Source organism: Fundulus heteroclitus, chromosome 7, assembly GCF_011125445.2.
Source record: "Fundulus heteroclitus isolate FHET01 chromosome 7, MU-UCD_Fhet_4.1, whole genome shotgun sequence".
In the NCBI taxonomy this organism is placed as follows: domain Eukaryota; kingdom Metazoa; phylum Chordata; class Actinopteri; order Cyprinodontiformes; family Fundulidae; genus Fundulus; species Fundulus heteroclitus.
In genome coordinates, this window is record NC_046367.1 from 16,608,684 (window position 1) to 16,631,309 (window position 22,626).

Below are 22,626 nucleotides of genomic sequence, written 5' to 3' on the forward strand. Positions count from 1 at the left end.
CAAGCAAGGATCCAGAAGCAATGAAATGTCTTTTTAAACAATTAAGTATCTCTGACTTATCTGATAATACAGTGGCATTTATAGTTAATGAATGGGGAAAATCTGAGCACTGATGGTCGCCTGAGAGGGTCTTAACAATTTGCCCAAACTTCCTTGGGTTATTTAAGCATTTTGTAGTCTAATCCTGTATTGCTTTCTTTATGGGAGCAGTAAATTTGTTTCTTAAGTACTTGTATGTCATTCAACCTCACTCCCATCATTTCCCCATCAACCACAACAAACCTTTAGCATGACATCCTCTTTTTGTAGAAAGAACAAAAAAACAAAAGTACTCACCCAGCTTGAATATTTTAATGTCGTTTTCAAATGAGGCGGAACTATAGGAAGCAACAACATCGGGTTAGTCGCTGTCAACCTTTCAACTCTAACCATATTTAATGAATCACAGTTCATCTAACAGTTTTACTGAACATGCAGTCACACAATAGCACTAAATTAACTGCTCAAGAGATTATTATTTTTTTTAGCTGCTTTGCCTCCGTTAAAGGCATCCTTTTTTCCCCCCACGAATTATGTCCTTTTATTCAAGCTCCAGGTTGCGATGCAGACAGACCTAACAAGGAGTGGGAAATGCTCCAAATATGGCTTCTTTCTTCTCCTCTTTGATCTGGGGAAAGTTTAGCAAATTCTCAGCACTGAGAGCAGCCCTCAGCTTGATAAACCCACCCACATACCGCCACCCTCTCACCAACAGCCTCCATCAGCCCCCCGGTTCATTAGTCAACCTTTAACCATCGAACAACAATTAGGCGTGTCGTCCGCTCGCTGACTTCACTCTTCCGACTGTGCGGGGAGGAATAGTCCCCAACTAATGATTGGCTAAAGAGACCTGACAGCATGTTCCTGCCACAGCTGTAATTGAATACAAGCTCTAACAAGCCTTTGAACAGGATGGAAGAAATATTTCATAAGCTTGATGCAATTTGGTGGGTGCATGTAAGGAAAATAATGAATGTGATTCACTCGTATTTTTTAACCGATTCCTAACTGTTTTTATGGAGGTTTGTGTAGCGGCTGAGAAAAATACTGTAACATATCTGGATGGACACAGATAGTGAGAGATCTGTTTCCTTTTTTATGTTTGTGGAAACATTTATGTTTTTCATTTTTTAGATCTTGAAACAGCAATTTGTTCAGTTTTTAGCATTTATAACAAGTCTGATGTTCTACTCTTGGGGTGTGGAAACTGGTCTGTAGCTCATTATTTTTACATTCCAGTTTTTAGGCAACACTGATGCATCTGAGACCATTGACTGCTTAGAGTTACTCCTGACTAGCCAAGCTCACATAGCTGGAGTTTTTAAGCTGTTCCCAAAACACTCACTAATCATAGCACGGCAAAGCCAAAATGTTTTGATTATCTAGCGGTGCCCTTATCGTAATTTTCTAGATAATATGTGAGTAATTTCGCTAAGTTGTTTGCAGGCCACGACAAAAAAAGCTCTACAAAGAAATTTGGGATCACGTATAAAGGGAAATTTCTGCACTAACTGCGGCCAAAACTGGGACAAGAAAAAGGAATCGGACATCAAAGGCAAACACAATATCAGAGTCCAGTAATCAGTGCATCCACATCAGATAAATGTCACAGAATCGGCAAATGAAAGGCTCATGTGATGAATTAGACCAAATTACATAGGAAAAAAAAAAAAGAGAAAGAAACACAATCAAATATTAAGAGAGGGCACACAACTCTGCGACTCAGACATCAAGGGTGCAGAACGAGTAATCACACAAACGAAATGTTCATCATTGCCTCCATTTAGTGTGAGGGTAATAAAAGACATGTCAGAGCTGAGAGAAGGATCCCAGCCTGGCCTCTCATTAGCCGCAGGGGACAGAGAGACTTTTGGGCCTAATAGGGACATGATTTAGGCAAATCAGGTCGTTATGATAATGGGATTGCTGATTATAAGGCAGATTTGCTGACGTTTGTTTTCTTATTTTGGGGCATATTCACCCCAATGCCACCAAGAAAAATAATAAATAAGGCTCCAATGTAATGTTTCTTTTATTTTTAGTGAGCTGTTCACCCTTGATGTGTGCTTTGAATTCACCAGGGAGAAATCAAGACCCGGTTTAAATTTTTAAACACAGTCCTATTTGTAGCTTTTTTTTCCCTGTTCTCCACTGGATTTTCTCAGCTGAGAGGGTCATCTGTGGAAGGGATAACCTGGTATATAGCAGTTTGCCAAACTAGGTTAGGGCCTGGAAGTTGCAGAGATTCTCCAAAAGTGTCGATCACGGCATTCAAAAAAAGAAAGAAAGAAAAACTGACCTGGGCATACTTCTATTTATCATGCTCTCCACCATCTTTTTTATTTTATTTTTTTTTTCTCATTCCTCTCCAGTTTTAAATGTTTGGTTGTAGATCTTAACTGTATTTAAAGAAAAGCTCATCAGCTTGATGACACAGAATTTGTGTGCTAATATGGAATCTAAGACCACATTTGTCTACGCATGGAAAACTCTTGAGCACTTTGAGGATGTTGAGGTCCATTTTAGGACATCACAGTTTGAATACGTTCAACTTCGTCTCTCGTTTTACTTTGAAAGACATCAAAGTAAAACGATGTCAGTATGAGGGATTGCAGCAAAGCCATGTACAATGCAGATGACTCTTCCTGTGGCTCTACGGTTCCCCAGGAGTGAATGCTGCTTGTCGGGACTTTGATGCAATCAACTGGTTTCCTTATATAGGAAATTTTTGACCAATCTGTATAATCTGACCCAATCTGTATAATATGATTGAACTTGACTTTGTAAAGTGCCTTGAGATGACATGTTTCATGATTTGGCGCTATATAAATAAAATTGAATTGAATTGAATTGAATATAGAGTCAAAAGTGGTTCTGGAAATGATTGATTATTTAGATCATCAAAAGCTTTAGCATACAAAGTTTACAGAAGAATAATACAAAAGCAGCACAAAGAGGTGTCCATGTCTACGGCAAGGATGGTGAATTTAGGGGAGAGCTTTATTTTTAAGTTTGAAACTCCAAAACACATCTATATTTAAGCAAGTGAGAACTCTTGGGGGTAAATCAATGTCTCTGTTTCTCCCACTCAACTCACTCGCCAAAGAAAGTCGCACTAGTCGCTCCTGACAGTGACAGATATTTAACATCAAAATAGCTTGCAATGGGACAGCATTATATTTCTAAACATAATGTCTAACTCATTGACTTGATAATAATTTTTCTCATAACATATTTCGTTGCGCAACCAAGTAATCATGTGTGAGCAAAGTTCAGAGAAAAAAGTCTTTTTTCAGCTCGGTGAACTTATCAATTTGCTTTGAAATTCCTAAAATTAGGGACAAGAGATTCAGACAGGAATTTGCAGGAGCAAAATCAGTCTCTCTTCCACTAAGTAAAGGTAAAACACACACGTGAGGAAAAAAACTGGATACAGTGCATTGTCTATAATGCAGTTTTTGTACACCCTGCAAACCACTTTAGGCTGTGATATTGAGAAATTGGACGCCTCTGCATGGTCGTCCACTGATATCTCTGTGGCTGACATAAATGCTCAGATCTCATCTCATCTCAGGAATCAGATTATCAATTCTCATTACAATAAAATTACTTCTTTTACTTTTGGGTGCCCTCCTCAGGTATAAAGACAACCTTCTCTAAATTCCCTGAAATCTGTGAAACTTGCTGTTGCATATGACACAGGTTTTCGAGTTAGAGACAAAGTTGAACAACCTTTGTGCTGTTTCAGTAAACCCCTAAGTATGTTAACATGACATTTTGCTCAAATATTCACTGAAATAAATAATATATAATATAATAATGTTAATTATTATTAAGAAATTAACACTTTTATTGTGAGGGTCCTTAGGCCAATATAGAACGGTTTTGTTTATTTATTTTAATTATACAAGGTAAAACCGCACTGTTATCTACTTTACTTGTTCTAAAAATTGAAAAATTCTGTGAACTCCTAAGGTGTCATAGAATGAGAGGATATTTAACCCTCTCTATGGGCGCAGTGGCTGCAGTGGTTCTGCAGCCACTGCGCCCATAGAGACAAAGACAGAGGAATTAATTTGACATTGAATAAGTGACAGTCGTTCCCGTCCTTTAGCGCGGCGCTTTCTTCTCCTCTTCTATGGCATCGCAAATCAGACTTCCTTCTAATTGCACGGTGGACACCTCTGCGCTCGTTGGGGAATTTCTGCCGCGATCTGGCACAGATTAACAGTCAATGTCTGCTTTGTTGCTGCTTTATTTGCATGATAATTAGTTGGTGGCAGCATGTATTCTAATTTATTTATTATTTCACAAATATAGGTACACACGGAGACGGCGGGAGTTAGCTGGAGAAAAAGGGGAGAGGAATAGAGAACAATGTGCATTAATTAAAATGATTAAAGGACTGACTGAACTTTGTCTTGATGTGTTTATTCAATTAATAAGCAAAGTGGCAGATGACTGTCTGACTTTTATAGCAATTAATTTTACAGTTTTTGCTCATTTAGATCCAGTCATCTTACACCTGCTCCCTTTGAACATTTTCTCCAGAAGATCATCTAATATACTGAGTGCAACTTGGGGGATTGCACCCAAGTTAGCTCGCACTTGAGTGAGTCGCCAGAATCGACAAAGACTCCTGGATAGGTGTCGAAAAGTTTTCAGCAAATTTGAGCGAAAGTCCAGTTGCCTCCGATTTACGCCTGTTTGCTGTCAACATGACCCGAATAACTGGGAATTTTCACAGGAAACTGTGGTGATTATATTGCTGATTGTAGACCTTGAAATAATTTTTGTCTTCTTAGAATAAAAATGGACCTGTCCAGGGTGTACCCCGCCTCTCGCCCAGTGAACGCTGGAGATAGGCACCAGCACCCCCCGCGACCCCATGAGGGATTAAGCGGTTTGGAAAATGGATGGATGGATGGATAGAATAAAAATGATAATGCAATAGTGATAGAGCAGCGATTATCTACAACTCCATGGAACCTTGATAACTTTGTGGAAGAGATGATCATTTCACATTGTCTAAAACAGTATGTCTCCAAATGCGTGTTAAAAAATTAAATGAAACAGAAAACTCGTATTACAAAGGCAGTGGAAGCCTGTGTATAACTTATTTCTCCATCCGTCCATCAAATGTATTGACACCCAAGATGCTCTCTTTTGGTTTCCATCGTCCCCAGTTCTATCCTACTGTTTCCCTCATCTTGGTACCACAAGGCAGCGCTGAGACCTTCTCTTGCCTTCTGAAGGCGTTTATTAAAGAAGAGTTTCCAAAATCAAAACACTTCTTTATTCCCCGGCTTTGTATCCACCTTACATTGTCCAGCGGAACAAAGGGAGCCATCCATTTTTCTGACAGAAGCCAATGGCTTGTATAGAGATCTGATTTGAGTGTTGAGGATGCTATTTGCCTAGGGAAAGCCCGAGGATGAGGGCTGATCGTGCTGGCAATGGAATCAGACTGTCAGCTGGCATCTAGCGGTAATTGCTTCCCATGGCAGGACCCCGGCGGCCGAGTGAAGGGAGAGCACAGAGTGGAGAGTCAATGCGGGAATCCATTTCACCGTAGCCCAGTTATAATTGTTCTGTGAACACGAGGAGACTTGTTGCCAATCTGCACGAGGGCCAAAGCTCTGATTGACACTCATTGACCAGAGAGGCCGGGGGATGGGGGGGGAGAACAGGGAGAGGGGGGTTTGGAAGGCCTTGACAATCCCAACAATTGTCACTCAAAGAGTAGAGGAGTAGAGTGGAGGGCAAGGTGAGTGTGGAAAAAGAGGAGAAAATGGACCATGGTAGTTATAGATGGACCAATCATAATCTGCGGCTGATATCTGAGCGCTGGTTTTTGTAATGTTTTGACCTGTTGATACTGATTTCTCTTCAAGAACTATATCATAAGAGGATATTATAGATTATTTACATGCTTGTTCAGAGTCAGGTATTGCTGCAAAGTTAACCACTTGATGCAAATGGTTTGGCCTCCATAAAGAGATAACTATTTTTGCAGCTGGTACTGTAAACTAAATGTTACTGCACTGTGTTCTAGCTGGGATTGACCAGGGATGTGCATATCTTCGTTTTTTTTTTATTGCCTATACACTACCAGTCAAAAGTTTGGACTCATCGTCTCATTCAATGCTTTGTTTCTATTTTTATTACTACCTCTGTATTTTCATAGGCTATTGAGAATGTTGGCGTGTTGTATTCCTTTTATTTGTTGAGATTGTTTTTGGGTGCAGGGGTGCTGACAATGTGGTCTGGAAATGGCAAAGTTGCTCCCCCATTTTGCAACGTATGACTAGGAGCAGTTTTTCTTTGTATTTCAAGAGAATATACTCTTACGTCTGAGATTTCCAAATAAATGACACAGATTAAACAAATTACAGTCTACATTTCTATATCCTACATTTTATCTGTAAAACAGAGGTTGAAATCTCGTTTAGCTTTCCTATTACCTACAGAAAGTCAGGGGCTCCATCCAAAATGTTCTAAGTATAGTTCCTAGCTCTTGTTCCTTGACTTTTATTGGGGTTAACAATAAGAACACTATAGTGGGTAGAAATGGAGCTTCGGACTGTTGTGCTGATTTCGGACAGCCTTTGAGTCGTGTATCGTTAAGTGACAGAAGTGCACATGAATGATATGAGTCAAATCCTGTCCCGCGGCCTTCCAAAAAAGAAATACAAGTTGGACAAATGCAGAGAACAACTGAAGCTCTCCATTACACAACCCAAAAGATATAAAGGTGCATACATTTGTATGTGTCACAGTACATGTGAATAGTACTAGCAGTACCAACTGACCTAGCATTGCTTCACTCCACCCATGTTGCGCGCTTCTCTCCAGACATTTTCATTAATTTCCATGAGGTGGGCTGTGCTTATAAGTCATGGCATGCAAAGGATTGTGGGATTCCTTTTGGCTCCTTAGTGCCAGAGGGGGCACTAAGGAGCAACTTCCACACTGTAGAGGGTTTTAGGCATTATATGTTGCGTTCGTTGACCTGAAAAAGATTCGATTTTTATTTTGTTTCTGATGAGCCAGCCAGTTCTGGTCTACAGCCAATTTCTGTGTGCCTCTCCAATGGTGATCAAAGCTTTGATTTCTTACACTATTTCTCTTAATTTTATTGAGCAATTTAATTATTTATGTGCTCAAAGTCCAACCTCCTCCCAGGAGCATGATCATTTTCACAAGTCAATACGGCGGTAACCCTTAGAACAAAATGCAGAGCTAAATGTATTGATGTTTTCTGATCTCTGCTCTATGGGGCAAATGTATATTTACCAAATTAAAGTTGCAAGAAAACTATTCATCAGGGAATGACAAGATTATTGAAATAAATAGAGACAAATGGCTGTTTACCTGGAAAAGAGATTTTCAAGACTTATTAGGATTACCATGATCTCGATGGCTCAGTTTGCAGTTGTGGACCTGGAAAGCTTATGCCTCCACAGCTCTGTTAAAAGGCCTTCTATTTGCTGTATGCACCCAGAGAACTTATCACTCACCTGTCCAAAGCTAATTCTACCCAGTGTCAAGCACAAAATTGGATTTAAGAACAGGAAAGTTACGCGGGTCCGTCTGCTGTCAGGAGGTCCCAGTGCCCCTCTCGTGTGTCACTTCGGCACTGGGGGAACATGTTAAATTCCTAACAGGGTAAAGCACCATCACAGCGTTGTCCATGGCCCTGGGCAAATCTCTGATGACACTTTCTATTCCCCATATACCCCACTACTTTTGGGCAAGGATTCCTGAGTTTCTTCAGTTCACTGAATTGGGACTTGGAAGGTAGCAGGAACGCGTACAGTCTGGTGGCGTCTGCTTCTTTACGGTCTCAGGCAGGTACGCAGATGAGGACATTTACAAAGAATTGTCAGCATGAGGGGATTTGTTCAGACAGACCAAGCACAAAAGCAGCTTATACATCTGGACAAGCAGATTTTCGGTCTCAGCAGAGTCGGTTTGGGTATTTCACCTCTCCAAAAGCTGTGGTTACGTCCATGCGACAAGAGTAATTGGGGCCTTTTTGTTGACTGGCCAGGGTCAAGGGTGAGGTGGCATCCTGAAATATTCCTTTTCCGACTCGTCCGCTGTGGCCTGCTTACTTTTTAGCCTTTAGGCATTCAAATTGACAGGTCTCATTATGTTAGCACCCAACCCCCCCACCCCCCCACAAACCAATGCCTGTCAGTCTCCACCTGGCTGTCCATCTCACCGCTACGTCACATCAGCTCCAAAACCACTGACAACCAGTATCTCTTCTCCAAGATTCTAGGCTCCGAATGAGTTGAGGGAGAGGCGGTGTGTGCGTGTGTGTGGGTGTAGGCAGTGCCAGGCTTTATATGAAGGGCCTGGCTTTCTTATGACAGCCTGACAGGGGTCCTCATGTAAACAAACCGCAACATCCAGTGTGATCTAAACAAAAGCACCTTGCTGCAAATTAGTAGACCACTCAGTCTCCGATTCAAGCACCTGCACAGAAATATGTGTCAGTACCTACATATAGAACAGCACGTGCGGGCACCTTTGCGGAATCTTAAGTACCTTGTGCAAACTGTATGTTTGTTGGGGAGGCACAGGCAGAGTACTGATGAGTGGCTCATTATGGCAACACCAACGCTCCCACACTGGGTATCGCATAATCAAAGCCTGGGGGTACGTATTAATTATCCTTTTGAATAGTGATGAAATTTTAAAAAGCTTCTCCTTAAGGCTCACATCACGGATAGATGAAACAAAGCGAGGCGCAGCTTGCGCGCCGAGGCTCACATGTGTTTTTACATCTGTTCAGGATATTTCAATTTGATGCTCAACAAGCTGAGAGAGAGATTAAAGGATAATAATGTGTCATCCTCCGCACAAGCAACTCTTCCAGAGCAAAGTAATAGCACATCAGCAGCCAGGCAGGCAGGCAGGCTCAGCTTCTAGAGGGGAGCTAGCTAACAGCCGTCACAGGCAGAGTCGATCCAGACGCGCATGTGTCTCCTGCTTGTCTCCAGTCAAGGTCGCTGAGGCACCGTTCCTCTCTTTCCCCTCAAACATTCTAGTTGATTGGGAAAAGAGAATACCCTGTTAGAGCAGAAAGGGGAGGAGGTGGGAGAGACGTGTTGAGATATGCTTAAAAGAAATATTTATGAGCTCAGTTTTTTCTTTTTTTTTCATGGAAGAGTTGTCTTTAATGAACATGTTTAAAGGTTGTTTCTCCATCTATAATTTATATAGCAGGGCTCTGTCAAGGAAAAAGGGCTAGTTTTGGGTTGTACGTGTGAATACCTGATCAAGATGGTAAAAGTGCATCGCAAACATCTGCTTCACCGGAGAAGTGTGATTGCCTGACACCGCTGCAGTGTGTGGAGGGACTCCGGAGACCTGGAGGCGTTGTGAGAATGTGGATATTTGTTGATAATTTGCGTGGGGAATCGCTGATTGACATTCCATGGTCTGAGAGAACAGGCGATGGGAGGAAAGCGATTTGGAAAGGCCTTGAATATGAGTAACACTGTCACTCACAACCAGAAAGGAAGAGTGTGAGGGGATAGAAATAGGGGTTGGGACTCCTTTTAAAGCTTTATTGTAATTGTCTTAATTCAACTTCAAACAAAATTATGCTAGCCAGTTTACGAAAATCAAGCAGCAATATTTCACTTTATCTCATCATGAACTGATGTGTTTACTAAAGGTTTACTATTGCAATATCCTCTTTAAAATTTGAGTGAGTAGCAATAAAGACAGCAGCAAGAAATGCAGAAAATGTACCTTTAATGTATTGTGTTCCTAACATGTTGTTATATTTTTAGACTTTTGTTGTTTAAAGCCCTTAATGCACAGCTGAGATTTACGGTTGCATATTATGGGGCAATTATTAGCAATTTCTTAATTTATGGAACTGCTTTCGGTATAACAAACAACTCTGACCCTCTATGTTTTTTTTTTATGCAGGGAGGACCACACAGCAGTTTCTATGTACTACATACAAAATTTAAATCTCTGGTCTGTATCTGATAGAATACATATTTTGATGCACTGCAGATGATCCAGTTCATTAAAGAGATGGAAACAAACAATAAACCACTCTATGATAATGCACTCTGATTCTCCAATTTTACAGTAAATAAAGTGTGATTCCATGTGCAATTCGATTCTATGCAACAAGATGCAGCAAAGAAATTATGTTATGCAACCTGAGTACGCCTAATTAGTTAATAAAATTATGACTTTCCAAAAACAGGCCTTGTCAAACAATTTGGGTACACTTTTGGAAAGCATTCATTTGACCCAGAACTGTTTTTGTCAGTTCTGGGTCAAATGAATAAAAATGGAGCAGCAACATTTGTTTTCTACATTGTAAACAATAAAACATTACATTTCAAATATTTTCCCATAATAACTTCTTGCCCAGTATCTTCTTAAAGCTAGGGTCGCCGACTTTTTCCAGAAGCTTCCCCAAGTCCCCTTTTGAATACCTGCAAATAGGCACTACGCAAAACCGTCTTACCTCGCTCTTCCTCTCTTCAGGGGGATCGCATGAAAAAATTCTCCCAAATCCACTTCGGTCTTATTTCTTTCCTACTGAGGCCTTCCTTTTCTTCTAATAGACATGAACGCGGTTCGCTTCTTGCGACTCTCAGCCATGTTCAAAGTCTACGGCGAGAGCAGCAGAGCTACAATGAACGGCTACCTGCTAAGCTAACCGCTAAACTAGCCGCTAAGTTACCCATAAACACTAGAAGTGGGCATGCGCAGCCAGCAAGCGGAAACTCAGAAGGAACGAGCACAGACACTGGAGTTATGTGAGCGTGTCAGAATGATTGGCATGTGGGAAAACCAATAGATAAAGGGGGGTGAGAGCAGGACCAAAACTCTGACAAAACCGTGCCTTCGTACCGAACAGCAAATATTGGTTAGAGTTTTTACAGGCCTGCAGCTCCCACAGAGAATAATTGTTTTAACCTTCTTCTTGTGAATACATAATGTATTAACTACTTTCAGGATGGACAATTTTAACCAGTATAACAAAAAGTGTTTCTGAACAGGATTACAAACTATAGCTTTAAAGAAGCAACGCTGCTGTAAACTAACACCTATTTCTCCTACAAAAGTAACTTTATTGGGTGGCCTAGTGGTTAGAGAGAAGGGTGCTTTCATCCTAGAGGCTTTAAGGTTCCTGGTTTGACTCTCACAGACTGCCACTCTGGGTTTCTACTAATTCAGACCATTATTTTACTGTGTTTTTGTTTTGTTTTTTATTATTGAGCGAGCTACTAGCTAATATTTGTACTTTGACTATGAATGAGTCATAATATCAATATAGATAGGCTATAAGTTTTTTTTTTTTTTTTCTTGCAACTTTGTTTCAGCGTTATATTTGAGCCACATTAAATAAATTTGTTTTAACTAATAATACATGAGAGAATAGAATTGTGATTTAATATCTGTTGTGTTGTTGAGTAAGCATTTTGTCATTAGCATTAAATTTTTGTCAAGAAAAGTCCTGTAGAAAAGTATGACATTTATTTATGGTTCATATCCCAAACCTAACCCAGAAAATGGGGTCAAACCCATGACCCAACCTGGCTGTATTTAATCAACCACAGGGAAATTAATCTGTATGATGGAGACTAAAAAAGAAGAGGAAGTTAGCATTTAATATTAACCGGTATTGCTTACCGGTTAATATTAAAGTAGGAAGGACAAACCAAAAGTTGAAATATGGAGAATTTATACAAAAAAGTATTTTAATTATAATACTGAAATGTTGTGAATAAAGTCTCTTTGTTTAGGTTAATGTATAAACCACGAGCCCGTGACTTTGTAATAGGATTTAATTTGAACATATCTCTCTGTTCTTGCAGAGCATGGCCTGTAATCTGAAAGTAAGCTATACCAAATCTTTTTGGAAAACATACAACAGTTTCAGCAATCTGCTGGAATTTTAAAGATTATTTCCACTTTATTCTCAATATTTTGGCCTTAATCACAAAACAGGATTTCAACCTTTTCTCTAAACATTTTTGCCTTATCTTCTCAAGATGCTGATCAATAGTATTCCATAATGCTGTTGTTCTGCAATTTGTTGTTATTAAGATTATCTTATATTGAAATGAGCATAAAAGCATTAACAAAAAATCAATGTTCAATAAATTAGAGCATATGTTACACTGAAAAAAATTTGTTAATTTTAGAATTGAGAACAGAAGTTTTAAATGTCGGTTTAGAAAATGGTATCCCAATATTATTATAAATCTTCCAGTGAAGAGGAGAAAACCCCTCAAACCCAAGTTAGTGCATAATATAGTGAAGGTATGGACAACATGACGACAGTAATACACAAGTATTAACCACGTCCTTACAAAGACAAAAAGCACATTGTTTGATACATTCAGAAATGTAATTTTTCTTATTTTTTTCTTTGAGCATACATTCCTATTTATATTTCTAACAGGGCAAATATTGTATTTGATCAACCATCAAAACAATATATATCAGCCTTTGGCTCAGTTTTGCATGATAAAATCGAGACCTGACTTGGAGTTGTTGATGCACAAATACTTTAGACTTGACTGGGATACAACTACGTGTGAACATATCTGCACCTAGGGTGAATTCGTAAAGTGTAGAGATAAGGCAAACAATCAGGCAAAGGTTGTCAAATTGGAATCGGCTTTAGTTAGTATCCATCCATCCATCCATCCATCCATCCATCCATCCATCCATCCATCCATCAGGATTATTTTAGCTTATGTTTTTCCCTTAAATAATTACTTATAAAGACCCCTCTTTAAAAGGTGATCAGAATTATGATGCAAAGCAATGTGAAAAAAAGGTTTTGTTTAATATGTCAGTTATTTTTCTAATTCAGTATCAAGCATCATTCCCAGCTATTCGAACCTGGGAATGATGTGAATCACGTTAAAAAAGGTTGGATCCTTTTCACTCAGAATGTTAAACTACAATTAATTCTGATTCAGAGTTAAATCAAATCATATAAAGTCACAGCCTGCTGCTCATATATCTTATAAATATCACATTATTAGCATTTTATGGGGAAACCTATTATATCACTCAGAAAGCAGAGAAACCCAACCCCACTATCCATAACCTGCAGAAACAAGTCAAGTGTTTAAAACTAAACATCAACCCTCCTCTAAACCCACCAATATGCTTATGAAGTTTAGACGAAAGTTCTAGCTGGAAGACTCACCCCCTGTGCATCTGCATCCACTAATTGCCTTTTCAAGCATCTTCACGCCAGCCAATCTGCGTCATGTCCTCATCCCACCACCCCACAAGACTTGCATATAAGGCTCTCCACCCATGGATTCTCCTGCTCTTCAGCTGAGCTTCAACCCTCCTCCACTCCATCCCCTCCTTCATGCTCACAAGCTTCACCTGACCACTTCTCCCCTACAGCCTCCACCACCAGTGTCCGGATGCCAGGGGGAAGACTTCACTAATCCTAATCCTAAAATTAACATCTAAACTCACAGACATGCACAGCGTTCATGTCTTCTGCCGGGGTCCCAGCACTAAATAACCTTTCCAATTTATGTCTATGAACCTCTCTAATTGCCTCTTTTTGTGTGTGTGTGTGAGTCTCTCCCAATTGAACTGAGGTTTAAACCTATCCAGACTATGGGTAAAACACCAACTGTAATGGAAACAAAAAACAAAAAGCCCTTGAAAATAATTTGCTGTCATCAAAGTTTGCTGCAGCCTCACAGTGAGTATATTTTAGCATTATAAGAAACGCCATCATGTATGCTCTGAATGCTGCCTAACAGGAGAAACAACAGTCAATGCATGAAGAAAACATGTTTTTCTTGTTTAGATTTTGTTCAGAGGCATTATCCTGCAGCAAAAAACCTGAGCAACACAGAACTGGAAAACATGCTCAGATGGTAATAATGGTAGGTTGAAATAACTCAAACAACGACCAATATTGACAAATGAATTGTAAATAAAGATTTTCATATATACATGTCTTGATCTGGCATGCCTACTGTCCATCCTGCCCCTCCTCCCATGCTCTGTGTTTATCTAGTTTCATCCACCTGAGAGCCTCCTTCTTTGCTGCTCTGGAATCAAGTTTATTCAACACATCTGCTTCCTGGTTTTCATCAGCTCTCTACAGACATCAGAGTATTGTTGAAAGCCTTTTTGATGAGTAGATGTCCAGCGTTTCTTAATGCTCATTTGCCTTGTGTCGATCATAATAACCTATTTGGTTTACCCTGCCTTGCCCTTGTACACCAGCTTTTTATTTCTGGACCACAACTTGGACTAGTACCACAATTACAAGCCTCACCTAGCCCATGGATTTGTCTGCCCGTGCATGACACAAGCCTGTCTCCAAGACTTTAACCAAGCCTCCCAGACTTTAACCAAGCCTCAGCTGTCCTGCCTATAACCTCTGCAGCCCCCTTACCACCAAAATCTACAGCTTGCTCCAGCACAGGTTTCCTGCCTGCACCAGGTTTCTGGTTCTGGTTTCATTAAAACCCTGTCAGATTTCGAGCCTTCCGCCTTGTCTGATCATTAACGATATAGCTTAATGCAAATGAAATCCCAAAGCTGCACAATAATTAAAATAAAATATTAAGAGTACTTCCTTCAAATGTGATATAATTATTAATATCACAGATTGCAGTAGTTGTCAAATGTGCCTCCAGGATATTTGGGAAGGGATGGTGAAATGGTGACCTCTGGCAATCATGTGGCAAACCAAAGCTAACAGTCATAGCAACATTTTTAGAGTTTCTAATATAAGAGTGGATACCCAAGAGACATTCTTGAACTTACATAATTATAAATTCTTCCATTGTTAATGTCAGCTTGCCCTTGTGGGGTTGGGGGTGGGGATGGTGCCTATCAACAGCTGTCATTGGGTGAGAGGCAGGGTACATCCTGAGCTGGTCGCTAGTCAGTCACAGGGCAATGTGGAGACACATGGGTCAAACAACTATGCACCCATACATGCTCACACACTCTGAGTGAGTGTGTATGGGTGCATGGTTGTTTGACCTGGGCAATTTATAGAGACACATTTAACCCAGCAGTCATGTCTTTGGACTGTGGGAGGAAGATGGAATACCTGGAGAGAATCCATGCATGACGGGGAAAACATGCAAGCTCCTTGCACAAGGACTCCTGACTGGGATTGGAACCCAGGACCGTTTTCAGCAAGACAACAGTGCTTAAAACTGCTCCACTGTGCAGCCCATGAATGTCATGATTAATTAGACATACATAACTTTTACATCTTCAAGCAAGTTCCAAACCCATCTTAAATTTGAACTCAATAGAATATTATTCATATGACCTTTATGCTTGGCCAAGGTGGGCCAGCAAATATTGTATAGGACCCCCAGTCCCCTCTACGTGGACACCCATAGGTTTGAATGAGCAGGTTGTAAATATTTAGTAATTGAATATATAATAAGCAAAAGTGCTTCCCATCCCATATGAATAGTTTGTACAGTTATGGCTACGAAGATCAACTGTTTTTGCTACCAGGAATATCACTATCCAAGCCTTTTTCCCTAAGATGTATTTTTTTTTCTATTGAAAGATAAAATATGAAACTGTTTTTTGCAGATAAGCCGCACAAAGAGTCAAGAAGTCAGCCTTCATGACAACAAGCATCAGACTTCCTTTGGTTCCGCGGAGCAGCGTCTCTCCGGATGTCTCCTTGTATGACCACGGCGGATGATGATCGCCCGCCGCTGCAGATGCACGCGCCGCGATGACAGCGCTGAGCTGAGCAGGTGAGGTCACAGCCAATTGTCGCTAATGGGAGCGAGATCAGCTGCAGCAACTAGCAACTGTGCAGAAACTCTAACCTTATTATTTACAAAGCTGCACCTCGCTCCTCATCTGTCTCAAACAGAGGTTCGCCGTCAGTGCGCGCGGCTGAGCAGATTATCACAGTCAAGAAGTAAAGAAGAGAGGGGGTAAACAAGCTATACTGTAGCTGTCAAAATTTCATCCTGTCTGATTTCTCTCTTTTTGCTAGTGCCTCACTATATGTAAACAGAAAACACACACCCACGTAAAGACACCACATCTGAACACACAGCCGCAAAAAAAAAGTACACCCCTACACACACACTCTTGCAATTTAACCCGTCAAGAATGTTGGAAAACCTGTCAAGACTCTCACAGAGGGAAGCAAATATATTTATTTATTTGACTTCAGAGTAATTACCAGCGTTACTGCAGCGCTCGGCTGTGACATCTCTTTAGAAAATCAGGTGTCAGAGAGCGGCGTGCAGGTAGAGACATGTCAGGGAGGAAATGTGACTCTTTTTCTCCTCTAAATCTTTAATCAAATTAAAGAGGTGAGCATTTTCTCCTGCTCACTGCTCATCTCTATTGCTCTCATATCCCCCCACCCCTCCAAATGCCGTCGTAAGAGATGGGTAGAATACTGAAACTGCCAAGTGCATAGATGCATGTCAGCGCATCCATAAGATTTGGTGCCAAGGAGTTTTTCCCGCCATGAACTGCATGAGTAACTGCACACACACACACACACACACACACACACACACACACACACACACACACACACACACACATTTTGCAGCAGCTCAAGGAAATCACCAGAGCAGAGAATTCAATTGAAGGTATTTGTTTCCATTTCCGGCTATTTGGCAAAGATGAGACTAGATAAATATGTTACTCGCTCCTGCCCGAACAGAAGCAGTGGCTTCTGAGGAAACGTGTTACTCCTTCCTTTTTTCTCTGACTCTAAATAATTGAACAGAGATAAGGGTGGTGGTGGGGAGGAGGAAAAAGGGAAGGCCTCTGCAGGGTTCATATTGAGTTTTTACTTACTTTACCAACATCTGTCTTCCTTTACGCATGCACGCACACGCGCACAGATCAGATGGAAACACGGCTGCGTGAAACGCGCGACTTTGAACTTCCTGAACAAAATAGGCGAGGAGAACGAGCTTGAGTGCAGGTACAGTATGGTCAAACTCCGGTGGGTTTGCGGAAGCGCGCTCTCCTCCTCCTCTTCCTCTTTCGCGCAAACACAAGCATGCGCCCTGGGGCCCTGACAGAAAAGATATGACATCTTTAAAAAAAAAAAAAAAAAAGGAAAAGAAAAGAAAAAAAATATAGATGTGGTGAATGAAAACAACTTCCCTCATGAAGAGAGGGGGGGGGGGAAATGTTGTGTTTTACATCTCTCTCAACAACCACAGCTTCAGGGACAGTTTATGTGCAAGAGACAAAGGCACTTTGACACTGTCAGCTTCTGTCACTGGAGCTGCCGCTGGTTGGCGGCGAGAGGCAAAGTTGGAGCAAAGCGGCCTGCTCCACTCGTGTCGACGTGCACGAGACGTGCTCGGTCTTTTGTGTGTAACGCGATGTCTAGAGGCCTTTATGGTAATGATCGGGAGGTCTTCCCCTTGCTAAAACATATCAATAAATAAAACATAGGCGCTCCTCCATTGTGGTTGATTCACAGGCGCTGCCACTTTAAGGGAGCGCGGCTTAGCTGTGATACAAACACACCATCATAAACACTTAAGATGAACAATCCACCTGAGACTGAGAAAGCAGCCCTTTTATCCACAGAGAAGGCGAGAAATGCATAATTAAGAGAGGAAAGTGTAAAGATGTAATTGCTGCGTTGTTGATAATCTTGATTACCATTATTAAGTAGTTTTAAAAGATACATGACTCTGAGCCATATTTAGTGGATCTGACTTATTAATCAGGCAGCTGTTTGCTGTGGCGCTTCGGAGAATTACAGGAGAGTTACAGCAATAACCCAGTGTGAGCTCGTGTGTCTGAGTGGAGAAAATGTCCTTAAAGTGAAGCTGAAGGAATTTCACTGGACATGAAAAGCGAAACATCCACAGGGACATAAAGATCTCTGCAGCGACTAGCTGAGATAGAACTTTGCTCTTGTTTTTAAGTCATATTTCATTCGCTCATTTAATTGAGTCAGATATTTTAATCACTTTTGTTGGTACTGTGTTTGTAAAATTCAATTTTAGATTTTTGTTGTTGTTTTATTTCATCACACAGGCCTCTCCTGAAAATGAGAGGCAACTTGTATAATTAATGGTTAAAGAAAAAAAAGTGACCCTAGCACGAGTGTTTATTTGTTTGATCATTTTTTTCTTCCCTCTCTAACAGCAGAGCTTGCGTTTTAAGGTCTTACCCTTAGGTGTGATTTTAGCTAACAGGTGCTGTGTGCTGTTTGGATTTAGCCCACCTCCCCTCAAGCCATCTCTAGGCCCCCCTACGTTCTTTAAACACGTCTTGAAAAAGCACATTTTTTGAAAAAGAATAAAATGTAAGTGGGCAGAAATAAAAAGAAAGAATGAAGTGACTGACTACAAACAGATCAAAATGGAATGTTTAATTTAAAAGGAAAACAATATACCTAAAAAGAAAGTAATAATAACAAAGTCTAAACAGGCAGATTTTAATGTAAAACAAATTTTACTCTATTTTAAATGGTAAAAGTTTTGTCTTCTATTATCAAGCCTTCGGCATCAGTATTCCAATATAAAAGTATGTTGGCATAGTCAAATAGTCAAATAATTTTTCTCTAAGAACATATACATAAGAAGACCCCAATCCAAATCCTCAATAAAAAAATGTCTAATGATACTTACGTATATATATATATATATATATATATATATATATATATATATATATATATATATATATATATATATATATGGTCAAACAAAGTGTGAAATACATAGGCAACAATAATGGTCGTAACAAAAACATGCCTTAGGGGTGGTGTGTTCGTGGTTTTCGTTTTAATCTTGCAGAATATTTTCCGTTCGTCAGCCACAATCATGATAATGATCAAAACTTGTTAAAGTGTCACATGTGAATGGCAAAAGACACACAGTGTAATTCTCAGATCATGTTCTTTATCCTCCCACAGCAGGATGTTGAACGGAACATTTTGGAGCTTTTTGGTCTTTGTGATCAGGCTTCCTCGTCATAGTCATACTGCCCTCCATTGGACAGAGATGATACTGCACCAGCTGTGCAGACAGTGAAGCCAGTGGCGACAAACTAATGTGGATTCGTAGTAATTCAGGATGGCTATATATAAATATATATTTTTACATTTGCTTAATTAAGGCAGAGCTCCAAAGATTCCAGGTTGGCGATGCACAGAATATTACCTTCCAAACATCTTGTTCCCTGTTGGAAATAAGGTGCTGCTCCTGATTGTCAGATGGAGGCACAGTAGGAGATTAGACAGAAATACATTCTGGTCCTTGATTACAAAACTAATTCTGTATTTCTGGCTGTTAAATAGACCAGACAACACAAATATTCCCTCTTTATGCTATCATGTATGTACTGTTTGTTCTTCTTTCCATCACTGGTGCCTAAGGAACTTTAAATTGCACAAACTCTAAAAAAAAAGAAAAAAAAAATAGGAAAAAATAAATTATAATTTCTACTGTTTTGAAAGCCAAACTTTTTAAAACCTCAGTCATCCAAGTCTTGTAAAAAGATTTTCTTCTTACTTCTTAGTTGTGTAATTGTTGATCTTGTCAGAATCCATCAGACTTGTATTATTTCTCCCAAATACAAATAATGAATAAAACACTATGTTTAGTTTATTTATTTATTTCATTCAAAAATAACTTTAAAATCCATACACACAACAATGCACACACTCCCAAATCAGTGCATCTTGAATGAAAAGAAGTAGAGAGAAGAGCGGCCTAAACACCAACATGCTGCTTATACATTTAGTTTGCATGATATTACTTGAACGCACAACTTTTAGTTCCTAACTTTAACAGTCATTTTTTAAAATAAAGTCCATGAAATTAGTAAGTCAGCATTCAGGCATTTTACCATCTTAAAGCTATAAAGTCCTCCTGGAATGGCTTTAATTTCCCTCCCTAATTTGCAGAGAGAGGAACTCGTGAAAATGAATACAAGACAACACAAGGTGCGACTACTTTTTGCATAAAAAGGTAAAGTGGAGCGCAATATCTTCAAATGGCTCCCACTGCTATCCAACGACCAAAGACTTTGAAAGCTAAGTGAAGAAAACTTGCTACTTTTCTCTCATTAAGCTGCAGTATTTACTTAAGCAAAATACATTTAGGTGCTCATGGCCTGAAGGGTATCAGCAAAGCTACAATTTTTAATATTTCCCCATCAGTGTCAGAATTTCTGCTTCAGACTTATGTTGCTCTTGTAGCCGAGTAAACTACTGCACTGCGTCATGGGAGCATCCCCATAAAACCCGCCAACACTGCTGAATGGATGACTCTTGGTTTTGTTTGTTTTTTAATTTTTTTTTCTAGGGGAGTATTTCTGGCTTTGGATAAGTGGCATAAAAAAAACAGAGCTGAGAAGAGCGTAGAACAAAAGGTGAGTGTTTTTAAAGATTAGCACAAGAGCAATGAATGTATCAATGAATGGCTGATTGAGCTGCAGTTTGACTGACATCCCCTTATTACCCTGTAAGCTTTACTGCACCTGTTTGCACAGAACCATTATTATCAGTACAGATGATGGCTGAGTTCACGTAATTCTCAAAACAGCCAGTCCACCTTTAACCCGAGCAGATTAGTAGCCCGAAGTGAAAACAGTGTGCGTAGAGGTTTAAAAGATCAGTCTGCTGGGGACTGGAAGCAAATCTGCTTCAAAAGCAAAAAGGGAAACGCCGAAGAGAACGCTTTTCTTTTTTGTTACTTTGAGATAAAACAGTTAGTGGAGGTAATTTTGCAAAGCCTTGGAAGAAGAACGTTTAATATTCAAGGCCTCTTAAAGCTTCTGACGTGTGACTCCAGCCTTTTCGCTGCAGTTTGTGGTGACATTTATAGGATGTGTGATGCTGATTTAATAGCCCATGTGGCATATGTGAGAAAGACGTTTAGAAAACTCAGGCCATACAGTAGCATAATATGTTAACCGCTTTCATCCGGAACCACTGAATAGCTCTGATTTCAAATATATTTAGTTGTGGGGAGTTTAAAGCCTGGAGTGACGTTGCTTATAATTCATGAAAAGTGCATTTTCTGCCTCTGTTTGCATCTCTGATGTGCGCATACTATGATCTGCTGTAAGCGTGTGTTTACAGTGTTTTAGAAAAGTATTCATGCCATTTGAACCTTTTTCACAGTTTGCCACACTGCAGTACCTAGAGCCCATTCTATGTACTTTATGGTGGTTTTATGTGATGGAGCAACACAGACTAATAGCACCTAATTGGAAAGTGAAAAGAATGTGACGTATGATTTTCCATATTTCTACAAATAAGATCTGAAAAGTGTGGCGTGCATTTACATTCGCCCCCTTTACTCTGATGCCCTTAAACAAAGTCCAGTTGCCCACAGATATATTGTTTTATCTTTTATTCTTAGAGGCCATCTGTGTGTAAATTAGTCCGGTTATAAATACAGCTGTTCTGCGAAGACCTCAGAGTTGTAATGAATAGCATCATGCAAGACCAGAATGAACACACCATCCTCAGGAGGAAACATGGAGGTGTCAGCATCATGGAGTGGGGATGGTCAGCAGGGACAACTGATGGAATAAAATCTGTTAGAGGCTGTAAAAAACTTGAGTCTGTGACAGAGGTCCACCTTCCAGGAGCACGGCATCCCTAAACATACAGCCAGACTTGCAACGTATTAGATTCATCCCTGGTACAACCCTGCTGATTCAACCATCTGAATCGGCAGTGCTCTCTAGAAGATTGATAATGAATCATCATTCAATCTGATGGGTATAACTATATGAAAACATGTAGCATAGAAGTTCTTGAGAATGGACTTTGCCCACCAGTGGGTTATATCAAAGCACATTGCTGTGCTAGAATGGTCCAGTCAAAGCCCGGATTTATAATCTGAGAATTTATGGTATTACTTGAAAATTTCTGGGCATAAATGCTTTTCGCCATCTCTAGTCCATCTGTAGACGGACAAAGCCCCAACTACGCACTTCAAAAGAGCTGCAGCCATGAATAGAGTGAAAGGTGGTTCCACGATGCATCAACTCAAGAGGGCTGAAGAATAAATCATGACGCATTTCAGATTTTTCTTTGGATATAGCAAAACATTTTAATACCATGCATCCCTTTTACCTCCACTTCACAGTTTTAAAACCCCAGTAAGTCCCAGCCATATTCAACAAATTTGAATGTTATTTTTAAAAATTATTTATTTTAGCAACTCACAAGTAAAACATGTGATGTGGATCAATTACACACAGATTTGCTGGTGATTTTCTGCTTAATGAAAAAAAAAAACTTTTAAGAGTAGAATGTTGCATCAGACCAAGAAAAAAAAATACTTTTAGAACAGAAATCTTGGCTCCATGAAAAGCATGCTTAATACCTGCTTAAAGGTTGTTCCTTTCCAAAGACACTTTCAAGCTGTCAAACGAGCCTCATCGGAACGCATATTTTAATTTATTAAATACGGCGGCATGTTGAAGTCTGGGTTTGTGTCTTGAAAAAGTTTAAAGGGGGAAACTTTTGGAAGGCGCTGCAACGCATGGAAACAATCTGCATTCAAATTCATGATCATTGCTCTTCAGTTTCAGTAGCATGGGATG